Below are 19,742 nucleotides of genomic sequence, written 5' to 3'. Positions count from 1 at the left end.
AAGGATGTTTTTTAAAATTATCTCTTTTTTGATGATTGAGTATTGAGCATTAGGAGTTACCGTGTGGAATGATGACTCATTCCACAATAGACAGTTTTATGTATGGAGATAGATTAAATTTGTTCCAACTCTAGAATTTATCTTGAAAATCATATTTTGCTAACATCTATGAGATAAGCTTGTTTTTCCAACATGCTTTTTAAATAAGAGGGTAATTCAGACTTTCCACTTATTTGCATTATTGCTGAGAGCTGTGTTTTATTAATTGGATTTTCACTGTAATTGGCATGACACCTTTGACATTGGACTTTCAAGGCCATCTGTTTTCTCCTATTAGTTTTTAGTTTTTCTTTATGCTATGTAATCACATTCCTATAGAAAAATGTAGAAAACTAGAGTGCTTTAGTTCAGAAATAAAACAATATCTCTTGGGGGGGGGTTATGTTTAAAAGAGTAAATATATATCCTTATTTGCACATTTTTCAGAGAAGAAACATCTCCATTCCAGCTGATGGTGGGCGTGGGTTGTTGAAAAACCTGCATCTGAATATTACATGTATATTAGTCCTCTAAAAAGACAAAGGTAGATATGCCACTATTAAAAGCTGGAAAGTGAAAGTCCAAATTTCACTTTGAACTTTAGTCTCTCTGCCTTTGTGCTTCCTGATCCCTATAATTCAAATGAAGCTTCCTTGCTGGTGCATCAGCGCAAGAAAGACTCTCTTAACTTGATCTGGAAGGCTATGGGCTGGGTGTGACACAGCACATGTTGTAACATACTCTTGGTTACTGAGCACACACAGAGGCTCGAGACAGCTGGCCGTGGCCACACTTCTGGCTTGGAGTCACGCCCTGAGCTTCCACAGCTGAAACGAGTCCATGCTTCTCTAGCTGCCTGATCCATTGCCCATGTGGTAACAGAGCCGAAGTGGTAAACCAGTTTCACCAAGGCTCAGATGGAACCAAGATGTTGACCTTGTACACTGCTCCATCTATTCTTTTATTTGAAAGTGGTTGCTTCTTTGTGATAATGATGTACTGTCTCTTTTGAAAAGGTACCCATTAATAATGTGTGTATATATATATTCCTCCCCAAACACATTTTTGAGTAAAGTCCAAAGTAGAAGAACCAGATTACTTAGAACTAAGTCAGCTAAGCTAAGGTTTCCTAAGGGAATGCTCTTCCCAAGATCTCATCACGTTCTTCGCTGAATTCTTGACATGCAAGTTCATGCTGGTTACTTCACATGAAAGCTAAAGGTGGGGAAGAAAATTCTATGGTTCAATGTGTGATAAAGCCATTGGCTAACTCATAAGGCCATAACAAGACAGTCTATGGCTCAAGAGCAGGTCTAAATGAAATAAAATTTATTTCTAAATAAGCAACAACATTCATAACCTTCTCCAGGGGATCTTCCCAATCCAGGGATATAACTTGGGTATCCTGCATTGCAGGCAGATTCTTTACCATCTGAGCCACCAGGGAAGCCACAGATAAAGGAGAAGAGGGTGGCAGAGGATGAGATGGCTAGATAGCATCACCAATTCAACGGACATGAATTTGAGCACACTCTGGGAGGCCCTACACCATAGTGGTTCAGGCGGTAAAGAATCGGCCTGCAATGCAGGAGACCCAGGTTTGATCCCTGGGTCAGGAAGATCTCCTGAAGAAGGGAATGGCAACCCACTCCAGTATTCTTTCCTGGAGAATCCCATGGACAGAGGAGCCTGGCAGTCTATGGGTTGCAAAGAGTCGGACACGACTAAGTGAGGTTGCAAAGAGTTGTACTCTTCACTTGGAGTGACTTTCATTTCACTAGGAGGACAAAGGAGCCTGGAGTGCTACAGTCCATAAGGTTGCAAAGAGTCCGATATGACTTAGCAACTGAACAACAACAAAGCCACAATAAAACAGATACAATACCACACAAAACTAAGGAAGTCTAATTGTAAAATTACAATTGTTTGAAAATCAAGGCATCTTTCATGTTTAGAAGAATTCCAACATCTCTAGCTTCAATATAGAGACTGGATGTGTTGAGTGAATAGTTCGAACTGTCTATTGTTTCTTTAAGTGGTACCATTAAAAGGATGGGTTGGCCAATATAAAATATGGGCAAAGTAACTGTTGAAATAAGATGAGGCTAATATTTAATCTGAATGATAAATTTATGTCAAGAATTCCAATTTACTGTACATCAATGGACTTATGATAATCACCATTAATCATACTCTTTCTGAAAGAGTCCATTATAATCTGTACAGAGCCATGAACAAAGCAAAAGCAAGGCTAAAATGAAAAGTTTGCCAGAATGAAGGCTGCAGAATCTAAACAAAGATGAGTGACACATGTTGGGTAGGATAAATCTACAAATAGCTTGGGGCCAGACATCAGACATTATTTGAAATGACAAACTTCACATTAACTAAAAGAAAAAAAAGAAGATCACAGATGGAGACAGACAGTGGTGCTAAAAGTTATACAACTGCATGATTCATTTCCAGAAGAAATCAATGTTGAGATGACTTTTTTCCTCCTTCAGAACCAATAATGAGCCTCCTATAATTAGGTAAACTTTCTACGTCCTATCAAAACAAACTGTTAAGCCACAGAGAGGCCACTGACACATCTGCACCTCAACCAAAGCTATAGTATTTTAATCTAAGTACAATGCAAAGATGCATGAGTCAATCTACCGTAAATTTTCAGCAAATAGTATGTGTCATTGGAAATAACTTTTGCTTTTCCGAAGCCTGTAGATTTATTCTGAAGGAGTTTTAGAAACAAGCAACAATAATTTTAGCAAAAGCAATTCCCTGCGTTCACTAAACCATAACTGTCTGAAACTAGTTATTTCTAGAATTACACAGAACCAAAATAGCAAACATGTAAACAGAGAGCTATGGGTTAGAATTCATCAAACTGAGCAAACTGAGGTTGGGGGGGGTAGTTTTTAATTTTGAGGTATAAAATATCACAGTTGTTAACTATTTATAGTCGCCCAGTTTTAATGCACGATTCAAACACTAATTAAAAACATTCTCCATAAATAGAAAACCAATTTGCTGTGTGTGCAGAGTGAATGATACAATCAACTTTCCCGGCTATCAGTTTTCTCTTCATACAGGCGGTCAAAAAGTAATTGACCTTTGGACTTCTCATTAAAACTCAACAATGGAGTTCGGAAAAAATGAAGCTGGGTCTATTCATGCCATCAAATGAGGTTATAGCGTATCTAATCCTATTGTTTCAGTTTTCCCTATTGTCATCATGAGTTGCTGGGCCAAATTCTAACCAACTGGGGAGAAAAAGCAGAGTTGAGCCGATTGGTCATGCCACATTTTATCCACTCCATGTATACAGGCAGAGCCTCCGTTTGCCGCTGAGCTAAAAAGATAAAAACACGAAACGTGCAATGACATCCCAGAACACTGGGATGGAGAGATGGACCCCTATTGTTCTGAACTTACGTTGTTTTATGTTGTTGCTGTTTTTAAGATTATTTTTTTCTTTTGTGCGTATCATTGTAAAAGTCTTCATTGAATTTGTTACAATAACAAATTCTGTTGTTTACATGTTATTTTTTTTGTCTGTGAGGTATGTGGAATCTTTGCTCACCTACCAGGGATCAAGCTTTCACTCTCTGTATTGGAAGGTGAAATCTGAAACAAAGGCCTACCAACATGACCTTAAGTTGTTAGGGTGTATAAAGTTGTATTTATGCCCAAGGAAAATTCCAGGAGGAGAAATTCTTTGTGGTTCTCACTTTCTGAAATTTCTGAGGAAATTTCATCAAGAGCTTGAGGCAAATTGGTGATGGTGATGGTGGAGGCGGGGGTGGCTGTGTGAGTAATAATTTTTCCTGAGAAATGATAAAATCATGGAAGCTAATTAACAAATCCACGGGAGTCTAAAATTGGAGCTGGAAAGAAACAAAGATAGTCTCATCGAATCATTTTACTTTATAAATAATGGAGATGATAAGATGCAGAGATTTAGAGTAATAAGGCTCAAGTTACATTTTGCTGAAACATGAGTTTGGGTCTCAATGTGTTTTCTCAGCTGTGTTTTTTCAGTCACAGCATAGCTTTACTACTTTTTTTTTTATTATTACTTTTTCATGTATGTTCGTTTTGTTTGTTAAAAACAAAAATAAAACCAGAACCAAAATTCTCACTGAAGACATCTTGCAAAGCTACATGTACATGCTTGGGTCTTTCTGGTAGTGGTTAGTTCTACTCTGGGCTTTCCAGGTGGCTCAGTGGTAAAGAATCCACCTGCGAAAGATGCAGGAAATGCAGGTTCAGTCCCTAGGTTGGAAAGATCCTCTGGAGTAGGAAATGGCAACCCGCTACAGTATTCTTGTATGGAAAATTCCATGGAGAGGAGCCTGGTGGACTACAGTCCATGGGGTCGAAAGAGTCAGACGCAACTGAGCGACTGAGCACAGCTTCACTACGGCCATTGTGTGTGACCTTGCTCATTTTCAAGTACACAGTATTTCCCATCCCCCACCCTCTTTTCAATCCCAAACACTTGAAATAGTTTGTGTATGCTTCCTTATGGAAGGCCAAGTTAGAATGTACCTTCAGGTTCTTTGCAAGTAAAATGTGACCCTCTACATTCAGCAAAAAACTTCTGCCTTCATTAAGGTGACCGTAGAAATTATTTTCTAAATCACTCATTTATGAGAGCAAATGGGGGACTCTTGATTATTACAACAGGACAACAGATGCACACTGAACTACTCTGGACAAACTAGGATATGTGATCTCCCTAGTTTGAGTGTTTCCAATATCCACAATAGTGAAAACTCCCCTGTACAGGTATTTGTTCTATTTTAACTTTTTTCTGAAGACTTGTTTTTGTTGACTTATTTTGAAAGGCAGCATTATATAGTGGAAAGGTAAAAGGAAAAAGAAGATATGGTGGTCTCACTTCTAAGTGTGAGGCTTTCAAAGAATCATCATCCTCTCTTGGGTTCAGTATTTGCATCTGACTAAGTCACTATGGGGCTTCCCAGGCGGCTCTAGTGGTAAAGAACCTGCCTGCCTAGGCAGCAGACATAAGAGATGCAGGTTTGACCCTGGGTTGGGAAGGTCGCCTGGAGAAGGGCATGGAAACTCACTCCATCATTCTTGCCTAGAGACTCGCTTCCCTTGGAATCCTCTTCCTTTGGACAGAGGAGCCTGGTGGGCTACAGTCCATAGGGTCACAAAGAGTTGGACACGACTGAAGTGACTTAGCACACATGCAAGTTACTATTAAGTCTTCCTCTAGCCCTAATGGTCTAGGATTTCTATGCCCCCCAAATTTCTATTTGCATTTCCATATACATATATGAAAATAGAGGCCAATTATGAAAATAATATGAAGTTTCAACAAATATTGAATAAGAAAACAAACAGAATTTGAGTCTGGAATATACTCTTGGTAATGTTATCTCTGAAAAAGAGCAAGATTGTTTATCTATATTGAAAGTCATACCCAGACACATAATGTCACAGCAACTTGGTAGTTCAGTACAGACAGGAAATGTTTTTTTCATGTGTGTGTTTAGCAAAACTCTACGGCTTAGGATACTGGTGGGGTTTTTTGTTATAACAGTCTTTCATGTGGGAAAGTCACATTAGACGCTGTCTGGTTGCTCTTGGTTACAAAGACTTTTCCTATTTGACTCACCTTCAATTTTTAGGTAAATTCTCTGGCTTCCTGCTATTGTTTTTGGGTGTCTGCAAGTCTTTGTGTCTTTTGAAAGTCTGGGTGATAAAAGTGTTACATGGTCCATGTAACTTCAGAGGTGTAAATTATTAAAAACATAAAAGTGGTTGGATAAGAAACAGAAACAAAATTTATCACAAATTCTAGATCCTTATATAGTTTAATAAATCTCCCCTTTTAAATTAGAAGTGATAAGCTTTATCTACCTTCTGCATATGCCACAGGCACAATTTGGTATATTGTTTTGACTTTCCATATTGCTTGTCTGAATTCTAACATTTCAAAACTTCCTCAAGTCATCTTGCTGACCCTGGGACACGAATACAAATACAGATAGTTTCTCTCTTCTGTTATGACTCTTAGTTATAAATTTTAGGTGAAAGATTGCTTCTTCATTTGATTACTATGATGCATTCCTACCCAAGCTGCAGTATAAAGAATAGTTTTTTAAAGAGCTTATTGAGCTTTGATATTAATAATGTGCTAAATATTTTCTACACACAATCTCAAAGAAGTCTCAAAATGATCCATTACATAAAATGAGGGTCTGAAAGATTAATTACTCAGTCAAGTTTGCACAGCTAGTAAGTGGCAAAGCCAGGATTCAAACACAAGTATATCTGAAATCCAAGGCTTCCCTGGTGGCTCAGTGGTAAAGAATCTGCCTGCTAATGCAGGAGAGGTGGGAAATGTGGGTTCGATAGGTGGGCCAAGAAGAGCCCTTGGAGAAGGAAATTACCACCTACTCCAGTATTCTTGCCTGGGAAATCCCATGGACAGGTGGGCATGGCAGGCTACAGTCCACGGGGGCATAAAAGACTAAAGCTTTTTAGTGGTATGAAAGACTGTTTAGTGACTAAACAGAAACAGTATCTGAAATCCAAACCCTGTGTCTTTAACAACTATAGTGTCATCTCAGGGTATATCATGGGATAACAACTTTCTTCTTTACATTTGCATGAAATCTCATGTTTCTAACACTCTTACTAGCGCATGCGTTTAGCTTATTTGATCCTAATGGTGTTTTATGGGGGCAGCACAAAAGGGTGGATGCTAGGTTCATTTTTCAGACAAGGATGCTAGAGAGGATGGTCCAGCATCACACAGCCAGCAAGTTGTAGTGCTAGCAACTGAGCTTGTGTCTTTGAGTGGCTGCCCTCATGACAATTCCATAAAACCAGGGTTATTTCTTGAAAAGACTTTTTAAAACGTTAAAACCTTAAAAAAAAAAAAACAAAAGTTCAAACGTATCACAAATAAGGAATGACTGTCATATTGATCACAAAGCTTGGTTTTCCCTTCTTGCCTATTTCACATCTCAATGATTGTCTTGCCAGTTTGAATTTGTGACAACACCAGTCAGTAATGGTAGTTAGTGTAACCCAGACCTCTATGACTCTCTCTGAATTGCCATGCAGTTCCTTATATTAACTAGTCTGTTTTTCCTACCAAGTCATGATGTTAAGTACAACAACCATTTTTTATAGGTCTTCCCTGTAGAGTGGGTGTCCACTAAAAGTTTGCTGAATAAAAAGCACAAGGTGTTATTGTTAAGAGATGTAATAATAACATTTACTGAGTCTTTAATCATTTTTTCTCGAAATGTGGATTTAGCTAGGAGTCACAGTTGTTTTTTCTTATAACTTCATTTATTTATTTTTGGTCGTGCTGGGTCTTTGCTGCCTCATGGGCTTTTCTCCTAGTAGTGGAGAGCGAGGGCTGCTCTCTGGTGCGGTGCCTAGGTTTCCATTGCCGTGGCTTCTCTTGTCGCAGAGCACAGGCTTTGGGGCAAGGGCTTCAGTAGTTGCAGTGCACAGGCTTAGTTGCCCTGCGCTTTGTGGGATCTGCCCAGAGCAGGGATTGAACTTGTGTCCCCTGCATTGGCAGGCAGATTCTTAACCACTAGAAGACCAGGAAAGTCCCTTTAATCTTTAATATATACCAATCACTCTTGAAAGGACTTTAGGTACATGAAAATATTGATTCCTAACAGCTATCTTATTTCACCTCAATCTCACAGGTACAGAAAATGACATACAAAGAATTCAAACAGTTTGCCAAAGTCATATTGTAAGTAAGAGGCAAGGTAAAAATTTGAACCCAGTTAGCATAGTTTAGGAAAAGGAAGATTTCAAATTCATTAACATTTGGCAAATTCTATTTGGTGGTATTCTTTTAGTCTTGGATCCATTTCATCAAATTGATGAAAATGCATTCTTATTGTGTTTTGCTACTGAACAGATGTACTGAAGGAAATGCCATTTAAAAAAAAAATACACCTTCAGATTTTCCTACAAGAATGAAATGGTACTCCATCATTTGGAGATCAGACTGGAAAAAAGAAGTGCTGCTTCAGCAGATTCTCTGCTGAGGATCTGACAACAGGAGCCAAAAATAGTTGGCACCAGATAATAGCATGGGCTTGGGAGTAAGACAAATAGGTTTAAGACCCAGCTCCATCCATGTTAGGGGCCGAGTTCCATAGAAGTCCACTCTCAGACAAGGATTTGCATGCCCCTTCAACATGGTGCCAAACTAACTGTGAAGTTTCACAAGCTATGTCCAGGCACACACAGTACAACCCCATGTGTCTGGAAATTATTCTGTGTTAGTTATTCTCCATTTGTCCCTGTTATTTTTTCCTGGGGGGCGGGGGGAGGAATCCCACTGTCCCTTTTAGACCAGATTAGAGTCTCACTTGACCTCTAGTTTCTGGGTTTGAATTTGCCAAATCGCTGAGCATCATCAGCTGGAGTTCAGGAGGTGGGGAGGGAGAGAAGTAGAGGTGTTCCCTTCACACTCCCCTGTAGGGATGAAGTCTGACACTGGCTCTCTCTTGTATCAATAGTCACAGCTCCTCTTGAATGACTCTCTTGCATGCAGTTAAAACTCTTCGTCTTGTGGATCCCAAAACCCAGCTCCCCTTTCTGCTGCTTCCCCTCTGTTGATAATCCTTGGTGCTTCTTCATCTCTTACTGGTTTCTTTCATTCTGTCCATACCTCTCTGTAAATAGTCCTTTCATCAAACTTTCTTTGCTCAAAGCTTTGAATGTACATCTTCCTGCTAAAGATATGACTAATATATCCCTTATCAGTATGGAAATTTTTGTTTGGGATTTAAACGAAGCAGAGACCCACAGCATGGCTTCCTTGCTGACTCAGTGGTAAGGAAGCTGCCTGCCAATGCAGATACATAAGAGACTCAGGCTCTATCCCTGGGCTGGGAAGACACAAGATACACAAGAGACTCGGGTTCAATCCCTGAGTTGGGAAGATCCCCTGGAGTAGACAATGGCCACCCACCCCAGTATTCTTGCCTGGAGAATCCCATGGATAGAGGAGCCTGGCGGGTTACAGTTCATGGGGTCACAAAAGAGTCAGACATGGCTTAGCGACTAAACGACAATGACAAGAGACCCACAGTGTATGTATTTCACTACATGCTTCCTGTTGACCTTCTTCTTTCTCCCCACATGCTCTAGGATGAATGGGCTTTTGCTCTTCCCTTAGATCATATCCCGAACTTCACTTCACATTGTTTAATCTATCACCTTGATGTGCCAATGAGATATTAAGGAACTGAGAACATCTTTTTCTCCTTCAAGAATGTCTGCTTTTAAGACTATTGCTATGTTAGGTCCCCCAAAACAAAAACAAAAAAATAGCTAATTTAAGAATCAAGCCTAACTAATGATGTAATTTTCGTGGTTGGTATCTGCTTTCTTCTTTCTGGTGCTTTATGCATCATGACTTGGAGTTATCATAAAGAAAAACAATTTACCAGGAAGAAAATAGTAGAATCCATTCATTGGATAGTTTAATATTATATATATTGCCTGGGTCAGAGGCAGAAGATTTCTTAGAAGTCCATTAACCCCACCTCTTGTTTCACAGATATAGAGGTGAGTAAAATTGGTAAAGAATCTGCCTGCAATGCAGGAGACCTGGAATAGTTCCCTGAGTTGGGAAGATCCTCTGGAGATGGGAATGGCTACCCACTCCAGTATTCTTGCCTGGGAAATCCCATGGACAGAGGAGCCTAGGGGGCTATAGTCCACGGGGTCGCCAAGAATCAGACACGAATGAAGTGATGTAACATGCAGGAACACATGGATCATGCACTATGCCAGACAACAGCTACATAGCAAGAAATAAGACAACGCACAGGCCCTTTCCTCTGAGGTCGCATAACACGAAGAAAGAGTCAGGAAGTTAAATCACATGTATTTGTATAACTGAATCACTTTGCTGTACACCTGAAACTAACACAACATTGTAAATCAACTATACTCCAGTATAGAATAAAGGTTACATAAAATTAAAAAGAAAGTTAAACCAGCATTAACATTGACATAGGAAAAGCACCACCCATTGGAAGGGCAGTGTGCCAAGGATGACCTGGCAGGGTGAGCGACCCTAGGAGGGGTCAGGAATGGCCTCTGTAGAAGAAGCTGTTTCAAGTGGAAAACTGAAGGGTGAGCAGAGGGAACTGACCCTGGGGGTGTGAGGGGAATTGGAAGTTGGGGCACAATAGAAATAAACAGAAGGAAGTGCATGTTCCAGAATTTAAAAAGAAAGCCTTGGTGAAGCAAAAAGAAGGTTCTGTCTCCATGACTGGAATAAAGGCTTCAGAGAGACATGGTGAGGAAAGGGGCAATTAAGGTGAAGAGGGACAGGGGGCCACTGCTATGCATTGCCACACAGAGACTCCTGAGCCTTTAGAAACAGAATTTGGGTTATATAATTTAATGCTATTAGTAAGACTGGTACAATTGCACATATTTAATTTTACATATAGTGTCATTTTATCTAATTTTAATGTATACTATATTTTTCATGTTATAGTTTTATGCATAATACTTATATGGTCATGTAAAACTGAAAAGAACTTGAAGAAAGCTAATGTAGCAGCATCTGATAAGGTTGGGAAATAATCCTGGTGTGTTTATTAAATTGTGTGGACAGGTTAACTCAAGAACAAAATATCAATGATTAATCTAAAGACCCACAAAGATGGATCACAAGATTCACGAATGAATGAGGATGAGGTTGTAACACTATCATTTCAACACAAACATCCATTGATTGAAATATTATACATTTCTAAAACAAGTTTACCAGCTTATGTAGAAAAGAGGGGAGTGAATGTACATAAATTGCTATGGTATTTTGTTCAGTTGTTCATTTAATGTAGTACTCAGATTGGGACTTCCCTGGTGGTCCAGTGGTTAAGGCCTGAGCTTCCACTGCAGGGAGCATGGGTTCGAATCCTGATTGGGGAACTAAGATCCCTCATGCCATGTAGTGTGGCCAAAAAATAAATACAGAAAATTAATCAGTACTAGGATTAAGTTTCCACATCTCATGGAAAGTAAAGTTTAATGGAAGAATGTTGATTCCCATCATGCCATGAATTTTTCTAAAATTGCAAGGTCTTTAAATGCCCCTATTTGAATCCACAGTCCCTTCCTTTGACTTTAACCAGAGCATAGTTTTTGGTACCCTTAAGGGAAAAGAGAGTGATAGAAGCAGGGAAGCTAGTATTTCCTTCATGTCAGTGAATGTACTGTGTACATAAACCTATTACATTCTCAGCAACCTCAGAGAAGTTGAATAACTCAAGAAGTTGATAACTCAAGGTTATCAAGCTAGAAATGGCAAAACTGTGATGTGAGCTCCGGTTGGTCTCATATTAAAGCCCAAGTCTTACCACGGTCATTTTCATGCTCTCTGTTCAGTAGCAGAAAAGAGTGAGAATCAACTTTCTTGGTGTATCTCCAAGTCTAGGGATATATCCAGGAGAGCCTAAAAAAGGAAAGCAGAACGTTGACCTGAATAAATTCAGCTTCTAATTATCGAGCATCTATTAAGTGCCGAGATTCATGTTGTGGATTTCATAATGAAAAAGACAGGGTCTGAAACTTCAGGCAGCTAGACAACAAAATTTATATTTAATACAGTCATTCAAGAGGAAAAAAATACAGTTCAATGTGATCACTGCTTTAATGGAATGAATGTCAATTAGATTCAAAGATTTCCAAAAATAATAATCTAGCACTGGCAAAAGAAATCTCTACCAAGGAAGTTCATACTGTGAACAGATGTTTGAGGTGATCAATTGAGAGTTCAGAACCCTTTGCAGACTGAGGATCTAATGTACATTGTAGTAACTATAGTAACTATGGAAGGTGATGAATTGTGTCAGTTAATTTGACTGTGGTAACAATGTCCCAAGTCGTCTCATTGTACTTGCTAAATATACACAATTTTGTTTGTCAATTTAATCTCAATAAACCAGAAGGGGAAAAAACACTTTGGAAAGAGTAGGAATAGAAACCTCCCATCACCTCGAATGCTGTTTATATGTCTGTAATTATTCCCGTCAACTATGCTGTGTGGGCTTCCCTGATGGCTCATCTGGTGAAGAATCTGCCTGCAGTGCAAGAGACAGAGGAGATGCGGGTTTGATCGCTGGGTGGGGAGAATCCCCTGGAGGAGGGCATGGCAACCCACTCCAGTATTCTTGCCTAGAAAATCCTGTGGACAGAGGAGCCTGGCAGGCTACAGTCCATAGGGTGGCAAAGAGTCAGACACAACTGAGCAACTGTGCACACACACACATGCTCTGTGTATGAGTGAAATTCTGTACCCTGGAACTCACCATATAGGCAAGTCCCTTGGAAGAACCAAGCTGGTATGACTTCAATTCTAGGGCTGGCCTCTCATGAAAGTAGGAGAGCCCCACCATTCTCTAGAAGACAATTTCCCACCACCAGTCTTAGGAAATGAAAATGAAGAAGCTGGCTTAAATAACATTATACAATGTCAAGTTCAGAAATAAGAAACTTTTTTCTGGCATTTATTTGCCCAACTACTAATTATTAAGTGCTTCATCTGTGCCAGGCACTGTTCTGGGTTCTGCTAAAAGTGTGATGAATAAATTAGATATGGTTCCTCCCCACAGATGACTCACAAAATAAAATATTTGGTTAATAAGGAGATACACTGTACAGAAAACAGACTCTGCCCCTAGATATGTGCTGAGGTTGTATAGGTCCTATCTGGTTTGGGATGAGTCATTCTGGAAATCAGTTGTGATAGAAATCATCTTTATGTTGGGGTGATTTTAATTTTTTTCCCTATTCAGATCTATTTTTCACTCTTTTGTAAATTTATTTTTATTGTAGTATAGTTGATTTACAATGTCGTAAATTTTTACAATTGTTAATTTTAACAATGCTGTAAATAATTTACAGTTGTTCATTGTAATTTATAATTGTTCAACTTACGTTGTTTACAATTGTTAATTCCTGTTATACAGCAAAGTGATTTGGTTATATATATATATATGTATCCATTCTTTTTTTAATATTCTTTGCCTTTAAGGTTTGTCATAGGATATTTTTTAACTGGAATATAATTGCTTTACAGGGTTGTGTTCATGTCTGCTGTGCAACAACAGCAATCAGCTATGAATGAGTGAGTGAGTGAAGGCGCTCAGTCGTGTCCGACTCTTTGCGACCCCACAGACTGTAGCCCACCAGGCTCCTCTGTCCATGGGATTCTCCAGGCAAGAATACTGGAGTGGGTTGCCATTTCCTTCTCCAGGGGATCTTCCCAACCCAAGGATCGAACCCGGGTCTAAGTATACACATACCCCCTTCCTCTAGAGCCTCCCTCCCACGCCCCTAACTCCATCCCTCTAGATCATCACAGAGCACCATGCTGAGCTTCCTTGACATGTATACACTACCATATATAAAATAGATAGGTAGTGGGAAGCTGCTGTATTCTTCATCCTTTATAACCATCCTGTTTGCCTTGTGAAATTGACTGGTATGGACCCCAGTGAAGAGCAGGGATTTTGGCTTCTGCTTTGCTAAGCCAATGGGACCCCCCCACCCCCAGGAAACATTGGAAAAGGGGACCCTCACAATGCCTTGGCCCTCAACATACGGCCATGTACAACTTCTCTCAAGGTGAACTTCTCTATGTTACTTCCCTTAAGTCCAATATCTGCTCCCTCCTGTCCCCAATATGCCTCAGAGGTTGTATCTCAGCCACTATTTACCACCTGCAGATTACTGCATGATTCCGTGGGTTTCCCGTCTATCCACTTGCATCATTACAAAAAGTTCTTTGTAAATGACTCATCCTTAAATTATTCTCATTTGAGTGGGTGTTCTGTTCCCTGCTGGGACCCTGACTAACACCTTTGTTGTATCCAAGTTTCTATTCTTTATTTACTTATTTTGCTTACATCGATTGATACCACACCCTCAACCTGGTATAGAGGATGACACACACAGACAATAGAATACCTGCCTAAAACAAGCACTCACACATACTCTTAGCAGGAACTTTATTAATCTGTCAAAATTTAAGATGCACTGACCCAAGAAATGCCATGTAAGGAATTTGCCTTGTCCATTGCAGCAGTATTTGTAATAGCAAGATACAGAAATCACTGGTTAGCTATATTATGGTACATTCAAACAATAGAATGACTTGCAAATATTAAAAAGAATGTAAAGATCTATATATAGTAATATTGAAATGTCTCCAAGAAATGTTAAGAGAGAAATCAAAGTACTCTGTGGTATTTTATATTTCTATTTGGGTAAAATACACAATATAGTGCATCTGCTACCTAAGTGGGTCTACACGTAAAATTTGGCTTTGTATTTTTTTGGACGTATACAAAAAGAAATTTTGAGAGGGATATGAAGAGAGACTAGGAAGACAAGACGGTTACTTCACATTCGTTTAGCTTTCTGTATCTGTTTTATTTTTTTTTTAAAAAAAGGGCTTGAATTAATTTTTTTTAAGTAACATAAAATAGAAATAGAGATGTAATTTCAACCACCTGTTTTCCTTCGCTTAATAGAGGAGTTCTGAAATAGTAGTCAGAGGAAATAAAATAACTCTCTAAAACAAATTTACAAGAAACAACATCAGTACATTAAACAATATCACTTGTGAAATCTGAAATGGCAACATTTTACTCCACTTATTTCAAATGAAAATCTATTGAAACTGACTTCAAAGGCTGAACCACATGTCCTTGACAGCCACCAAGGGCCTTTTAACATAACCTCTGCCTGGTTCCTCTCTTATTATTTTTGCAATACAATTATAACTGAAAGTCCCCAAACCTTGTAATTGTCAACTAACTTTTGGAAAATGTGAATGGTTGACCAAAGATTTAATGGGAAGGCCCCTCCTACACTCTCTGAACTTTGTGGTGGTCTTTGGGTACAAAATGACCCAGCTGCAGCAATCCTCAAAGATGAGCCAAAGGAGAAAATAATTGTCTTTTCAAAAAGTGTTTCTCTCTGAACATCAAAGATCTCAGAGAAGTAATCTGTATAATATTATTTCCTTTTCCCAGAATTTATTGGCATCTATCCAAGAGTTTTCAATGAAAATTAACATCCTCCTGGGTACAGATAGGTTTGATATCTGAGCTCAGCTGGGTCACCCCATTTTCGTGTGAAGTACAATAATATTCTGTCCATGCCTCGGGCACTCTTATTAATCCAGCACAGTTTCATATCTCTTCTTCCTGTTTCTGCTTTTCAAAAACAATCACAGCAAACTAGAGATAGCAGATATTCCTGAAAGTACAAAGTAATAGCTAATGCACATACAATGCCATTGTGAGCTTTAATTTCATTCTAGGAGAATACAGATCTTGAGCATTATAATTTCTGATAGAGACTTCCATGCATGCAAGCACATTACATTAATTATTTTCCATTCTGCTTGCTTATTGACACAGTATCTGCTGTGATTGTTACACATGTGTGCTGTAAAGAGGCTAAATAAACAAGGTTAAAGCAAATATTTTGTAGGAGATCTTGCCCAATGAACAGGGAATACTATATTATTAGCATTCTTCAAACTCTGTGAGAGTTGGACTGTTAAGAAAGCTGAGCACCGAAGAATTGATGCCTTTGAACTGTGGTGCTGGAGAAGACTCTTGAGAGCCCCTTGGACTGCAAGGAGATCCAGCCAGTCCATCCTAAAGGAGATCAGTCCTGGGTGTTCATTGATAGGACTGATGTTGAAGCTGAAACTCCAATACTTTGGCCACCTGATGCAAAAAGCTGACTCATTTGAAAAGACCCTGATGCTGGGAGGGATTGGGGGCAGGAGGAGAAGGGACGACAGAGTATGAGATGGTTGGATGGCATCAATGACTCAATGGACATGGGTTTGGGTAGACTCTGGCAGTTGGTAATAGACAGGGAGGCCTGGTGTGCTGCAGTTCATGGAGTCACAAAGAGTTGGACACGACTGAGCGACTGAACTGAACTGAACTCAAAATACTAGTCTTTGCTATTTTTGAATAGTGCAGTTAGTTCTCATCTATTAAACTATAGGCACGCACTGGACTAAGTACATTACATGTATTATTGCCTTTCAACTTCATGGTAATCTTTGAAGCAAAGATTTCGATTCCTATTTTACAAATGAGAAGTGGAAGTTCAGGCATATTATCTGGGATTGACATAGCTAATAAATGGCAGAGCCAGTGCTTGTTTTCAATGTACATGTCTTTTATTCTAAACCCCAAGAGTAGGATTAACTTTTTTTTTTGCATGCTCAGTTACTCAATCGTGTCCAGTTCTTTGCAATCCCATGGACTGTAGCTTGCCAGACTCCTCTGTCCATGGAGTTTTCCAGGCAAGAGTACTAGAGTCAGTTGCCATTTCCTACCCCAACAGATCTTCCCAATCCAATGATCCAACAGGCAATTCTTGCATCTCCTGCATTGACAGGCAGATTATTTACCACTATGCCACTTGGGAAGCCCTAACTTTGTAGTTAGGGCTTAGTACTACTGTAGTTTAGTAGGACTTTCCTGCTACCAAAATGAATCAGCAGTTCATATCCCAAAGTTAAAAAAAACAAAGTTAGAAACTTCTGATATTTCTACTCACCTACTTTTCTGCCCCTATCTGTGGCTTGAAAAAGACCCTTCCATGGGTTTTTCTGGAAATATTCAGACTCTCCAAACCTCTACTTAGAGGGGGTTTTTATTGTCCCATATTTGGGCAACAGAACTACAAAGTGAAAGAGAGGTGACAAAATTCAAGCAAATGCATCACAAAAAGTCCCTTTCTGGAGACTCACAGACTTAGAAAATGAACTTACGGTTGCCAAGGTGGGGGGTGGGGGGTGGGGAGGGACAGTCAGGGAGTTTGGATAGACATGTACACATGTCTATGTTTAAAATGGATAACCAACAAGGACCTACTGTAGAGCACAGGGAACTCTGCCCAGTGTTATGTGGCAGCCTGGACGGGAGGGCAGTTCAGGGGAGAATGGATACATGTATATGTACGACTGAGTCCCTTCACTATTCACCTGAAACTATAACAACATTGTTAATCAGCTATACCTCAATATAGAATAAAGATTAAGAAAAAGATGATATTACTAGCTGGACAGAGTATAAGAGACTAGGAGATACTGAGTACAGTTTTCTCTCTCAGTTAGTACAAAATAATGAACAAAAATATCTTTCTGTGTAATATACTTCAACACAAGATATGATCAGAATAAAATATTGAAATATAAAAAAAAAATTCCTTTCTGAATTGTTTTTAAACATAGACTATGGCCGAGAAGACCTTTGTTTACAAGAGAATGAGATTTTCCTTTTCCAGAGAAACTCCTCTCACTGCTTTGCCTATAAACAAAAGGGCAATAATCCAAGTAATGCCTCAGGCTGAGTACGAAACCATAGCCACGGGAATCTTGGAAAGGGCTTTTAATAAATGCAAGGATTAAACCAATGGCCACACTGACTGAGCAATGGCATGCGTTCCTTTTGGCGACGTGCCTGCCCTCTCGGTAGGTTGTGTAGATCAGTTACCATATCCTTTGAGCTCAGAGTCACTCTCAGGATGAATACCCCATTAGACAGTCCAAACCACAGAACACAAAGCTGGAAGGGGCTACAGAGGTCTTTAATTTCAACTTTTCCAATTTCTCCCTGCCCTAGCAATCCATCCCTCAACTCATATTTTACAACAAAGGGTGGCATGACTACTGCCTTGCCAATAAATAGCTAAATTAGGACTCTAAACCAAATTTCTGAATTCCTGACCCTCTGCTCATCCCACAACACCAGAGGACTTTATTTTGAATCCTGGCTAGCGTCTTAACAGTGGGCAAGCAAACTCTCTAAATCTCAAATTTCCCCATCTGTAAAGTGGGAACAATGGTACTTGTCTTAGAGGCTTGTTCTGTGATGACTGTGAAGAGGTTAATACAGTGCTTGATACACGGTAAGTGCCAAGTAAATATGTCATCATCATCATCATTAATGTAACGCTCTGAAGTCAAAGTCTACTCTCTAAGATGTGATACACATACGGGTTTTTAAGTTACATTTACCCTCTATGAATGCTCAATTGTCATTGTAAGTTTAATTAAGGTCAAGTATAACATAATATGGGCTTTCCAGGTGGCTCAGTGGGTAAAGAATCCACCTGCAATGCAGAAGATGCAGGTTTGAGCCCTGGGTCGAACCCCCGGAGGAGGCATGGCAGCCCATTCTAGTATTTTTACTCTTGGAGGATCCCATGGACAAAGGAGTCTGGTGGACTATAGTCCAAGGTATTGCAAAGAGTCAGACTGAGGTGACTGAGCATGCATGCACATAACATAACATATATGTAATACATAATTTTTCTTCCTGTCTACCCTTCTTTTGGATTAACTTCTAACTGATCAAGGAGAAAAGGTCTGCAGTAAGACACATGAGAATGGGAAGTCCCTCTGTAAATGGTTTTGCTCTTATCTACTTTAACCATCTCCTTCAACTGCATGTCCCATGACAGTCATCAGCATCACTATTCACTAATTGATTTGCTATGTCAGAAATATGGTGATCTTTTCCTTTTTAAATTAATTTTAATTGGTATGCAGTTGATGTACAATGTTGCATGATCTTTTTCAACTACTACTTTTCTACATTTTCATCCAACACTTCAAGCTAATCAGTGACTTAGTCCTGTGAGTCTTATTACTCTTATCCGTATATAGTCTACCCCATTGCTCCGTCTTCATCACAATGACGTAAATGTTGACCCTCATCATTTATCATTTGAATTATTTAAGAATCTCCTATTGCTCCCCACTCCCCATTTTCCATGCTACAGCCAGAGATATCACTCTAAAACAAAACAAACAAAACAAAGATCATGTTTCTGTTTTGTCAAAAAACATGCATGGACTCCAACTGTCCACAGAATAAAGCCTAAACTCTCCCACAAGACACACAAGACAAAAAAGCCCTCTTCAACCTCAATTCCCAACGATTTTGACCTCAAATGCTGAAATACTTGTAGTTTCCCTAACATGCCAAGATTTCCAGCCTTTCTTCTAATCATGCTCTTCTCATGACACTATCTAGTTTGATGATTAACTTCTTTTTACCATTCAAAACTCAGGTTATTCCTCCCTGAAGGCAGCTTCCTCTGTATTTGACAGACCTTACTCCCCAGGTCTCATTGCTGTGAATTTCATATGCCTCTATTATTATACTGTTTTGGAATTTTTTACTTGTCTTGCTCCTCCACTAATTGGAAATTTCCTGGCTAGAGGGTGTTTTCTTTTTATTGGTACCTTCCTGTCTATCCTAATATCTGGCAGAGAGTGAGCACTCAACTGATTAGTTTTAATGAATGAGAACCTCCCAGACCCTTGTGATTGATAATCAGCTATTGCTACGTGATATTGCATTTGGTTTACATATTTTAGAGATGGAATGCTGGATGAAGCTCCATGTACCATTGGCTGCGGCGTGACTTCTCACAACCATAAAACAGGGTGTGCACAACCACAACTCCAGAGACCTTTAATCTGGTCTGGAATATGATGCAACACTGGCACCACCCTCTGTCTTTCTTTCCAAAGAATACACTGGACCTTTAAATATGGTTTCCATCTGTGATGATTAGAACACAACATGATGCGATGCTCTCTCACAACTTCCATCCTTCCA

The 19,742-nt window shown here is 39.4% G+C and overlaps 1 protein-coding gene across 1 annotated transcript in view; it reads right to left on the bottom strand.

Annotated features, from left to right (window-relative positions):
• Positions 1-11,529, bottom strand: part of COLEC10 (collectin subfamily member 10) — a 77,103-nt gene extending 65,574 nt beyond the window's left edge. Inside the window, exon 1 of the mRNA XM_005689132.3 lies at positions 11,433-11,529. The gene's annotated coding sequence lies outside the window, so the exon portion shown is untranslated. The remainder of the gene's footprint in view (positions 1-11,432) is intronic.

Source organism: Capra hircus, chromosome 14, assembly GCF_001704415.2.
Source record: "Capra hircus breed San Clemente chromosome 14, ASM170441v1, whole genome shotgun sequence".
NCBI lineage: Eukaryota > Metazoa > Chordata > Mammalia > Artiodactyla > Bovidae > Capra > Capra hircus.
The sequence above is the reverse complement of the archived record's forward strand: the minus strand, read 5'-3'. Positions and strand labels throughout refer to the sequence as shown.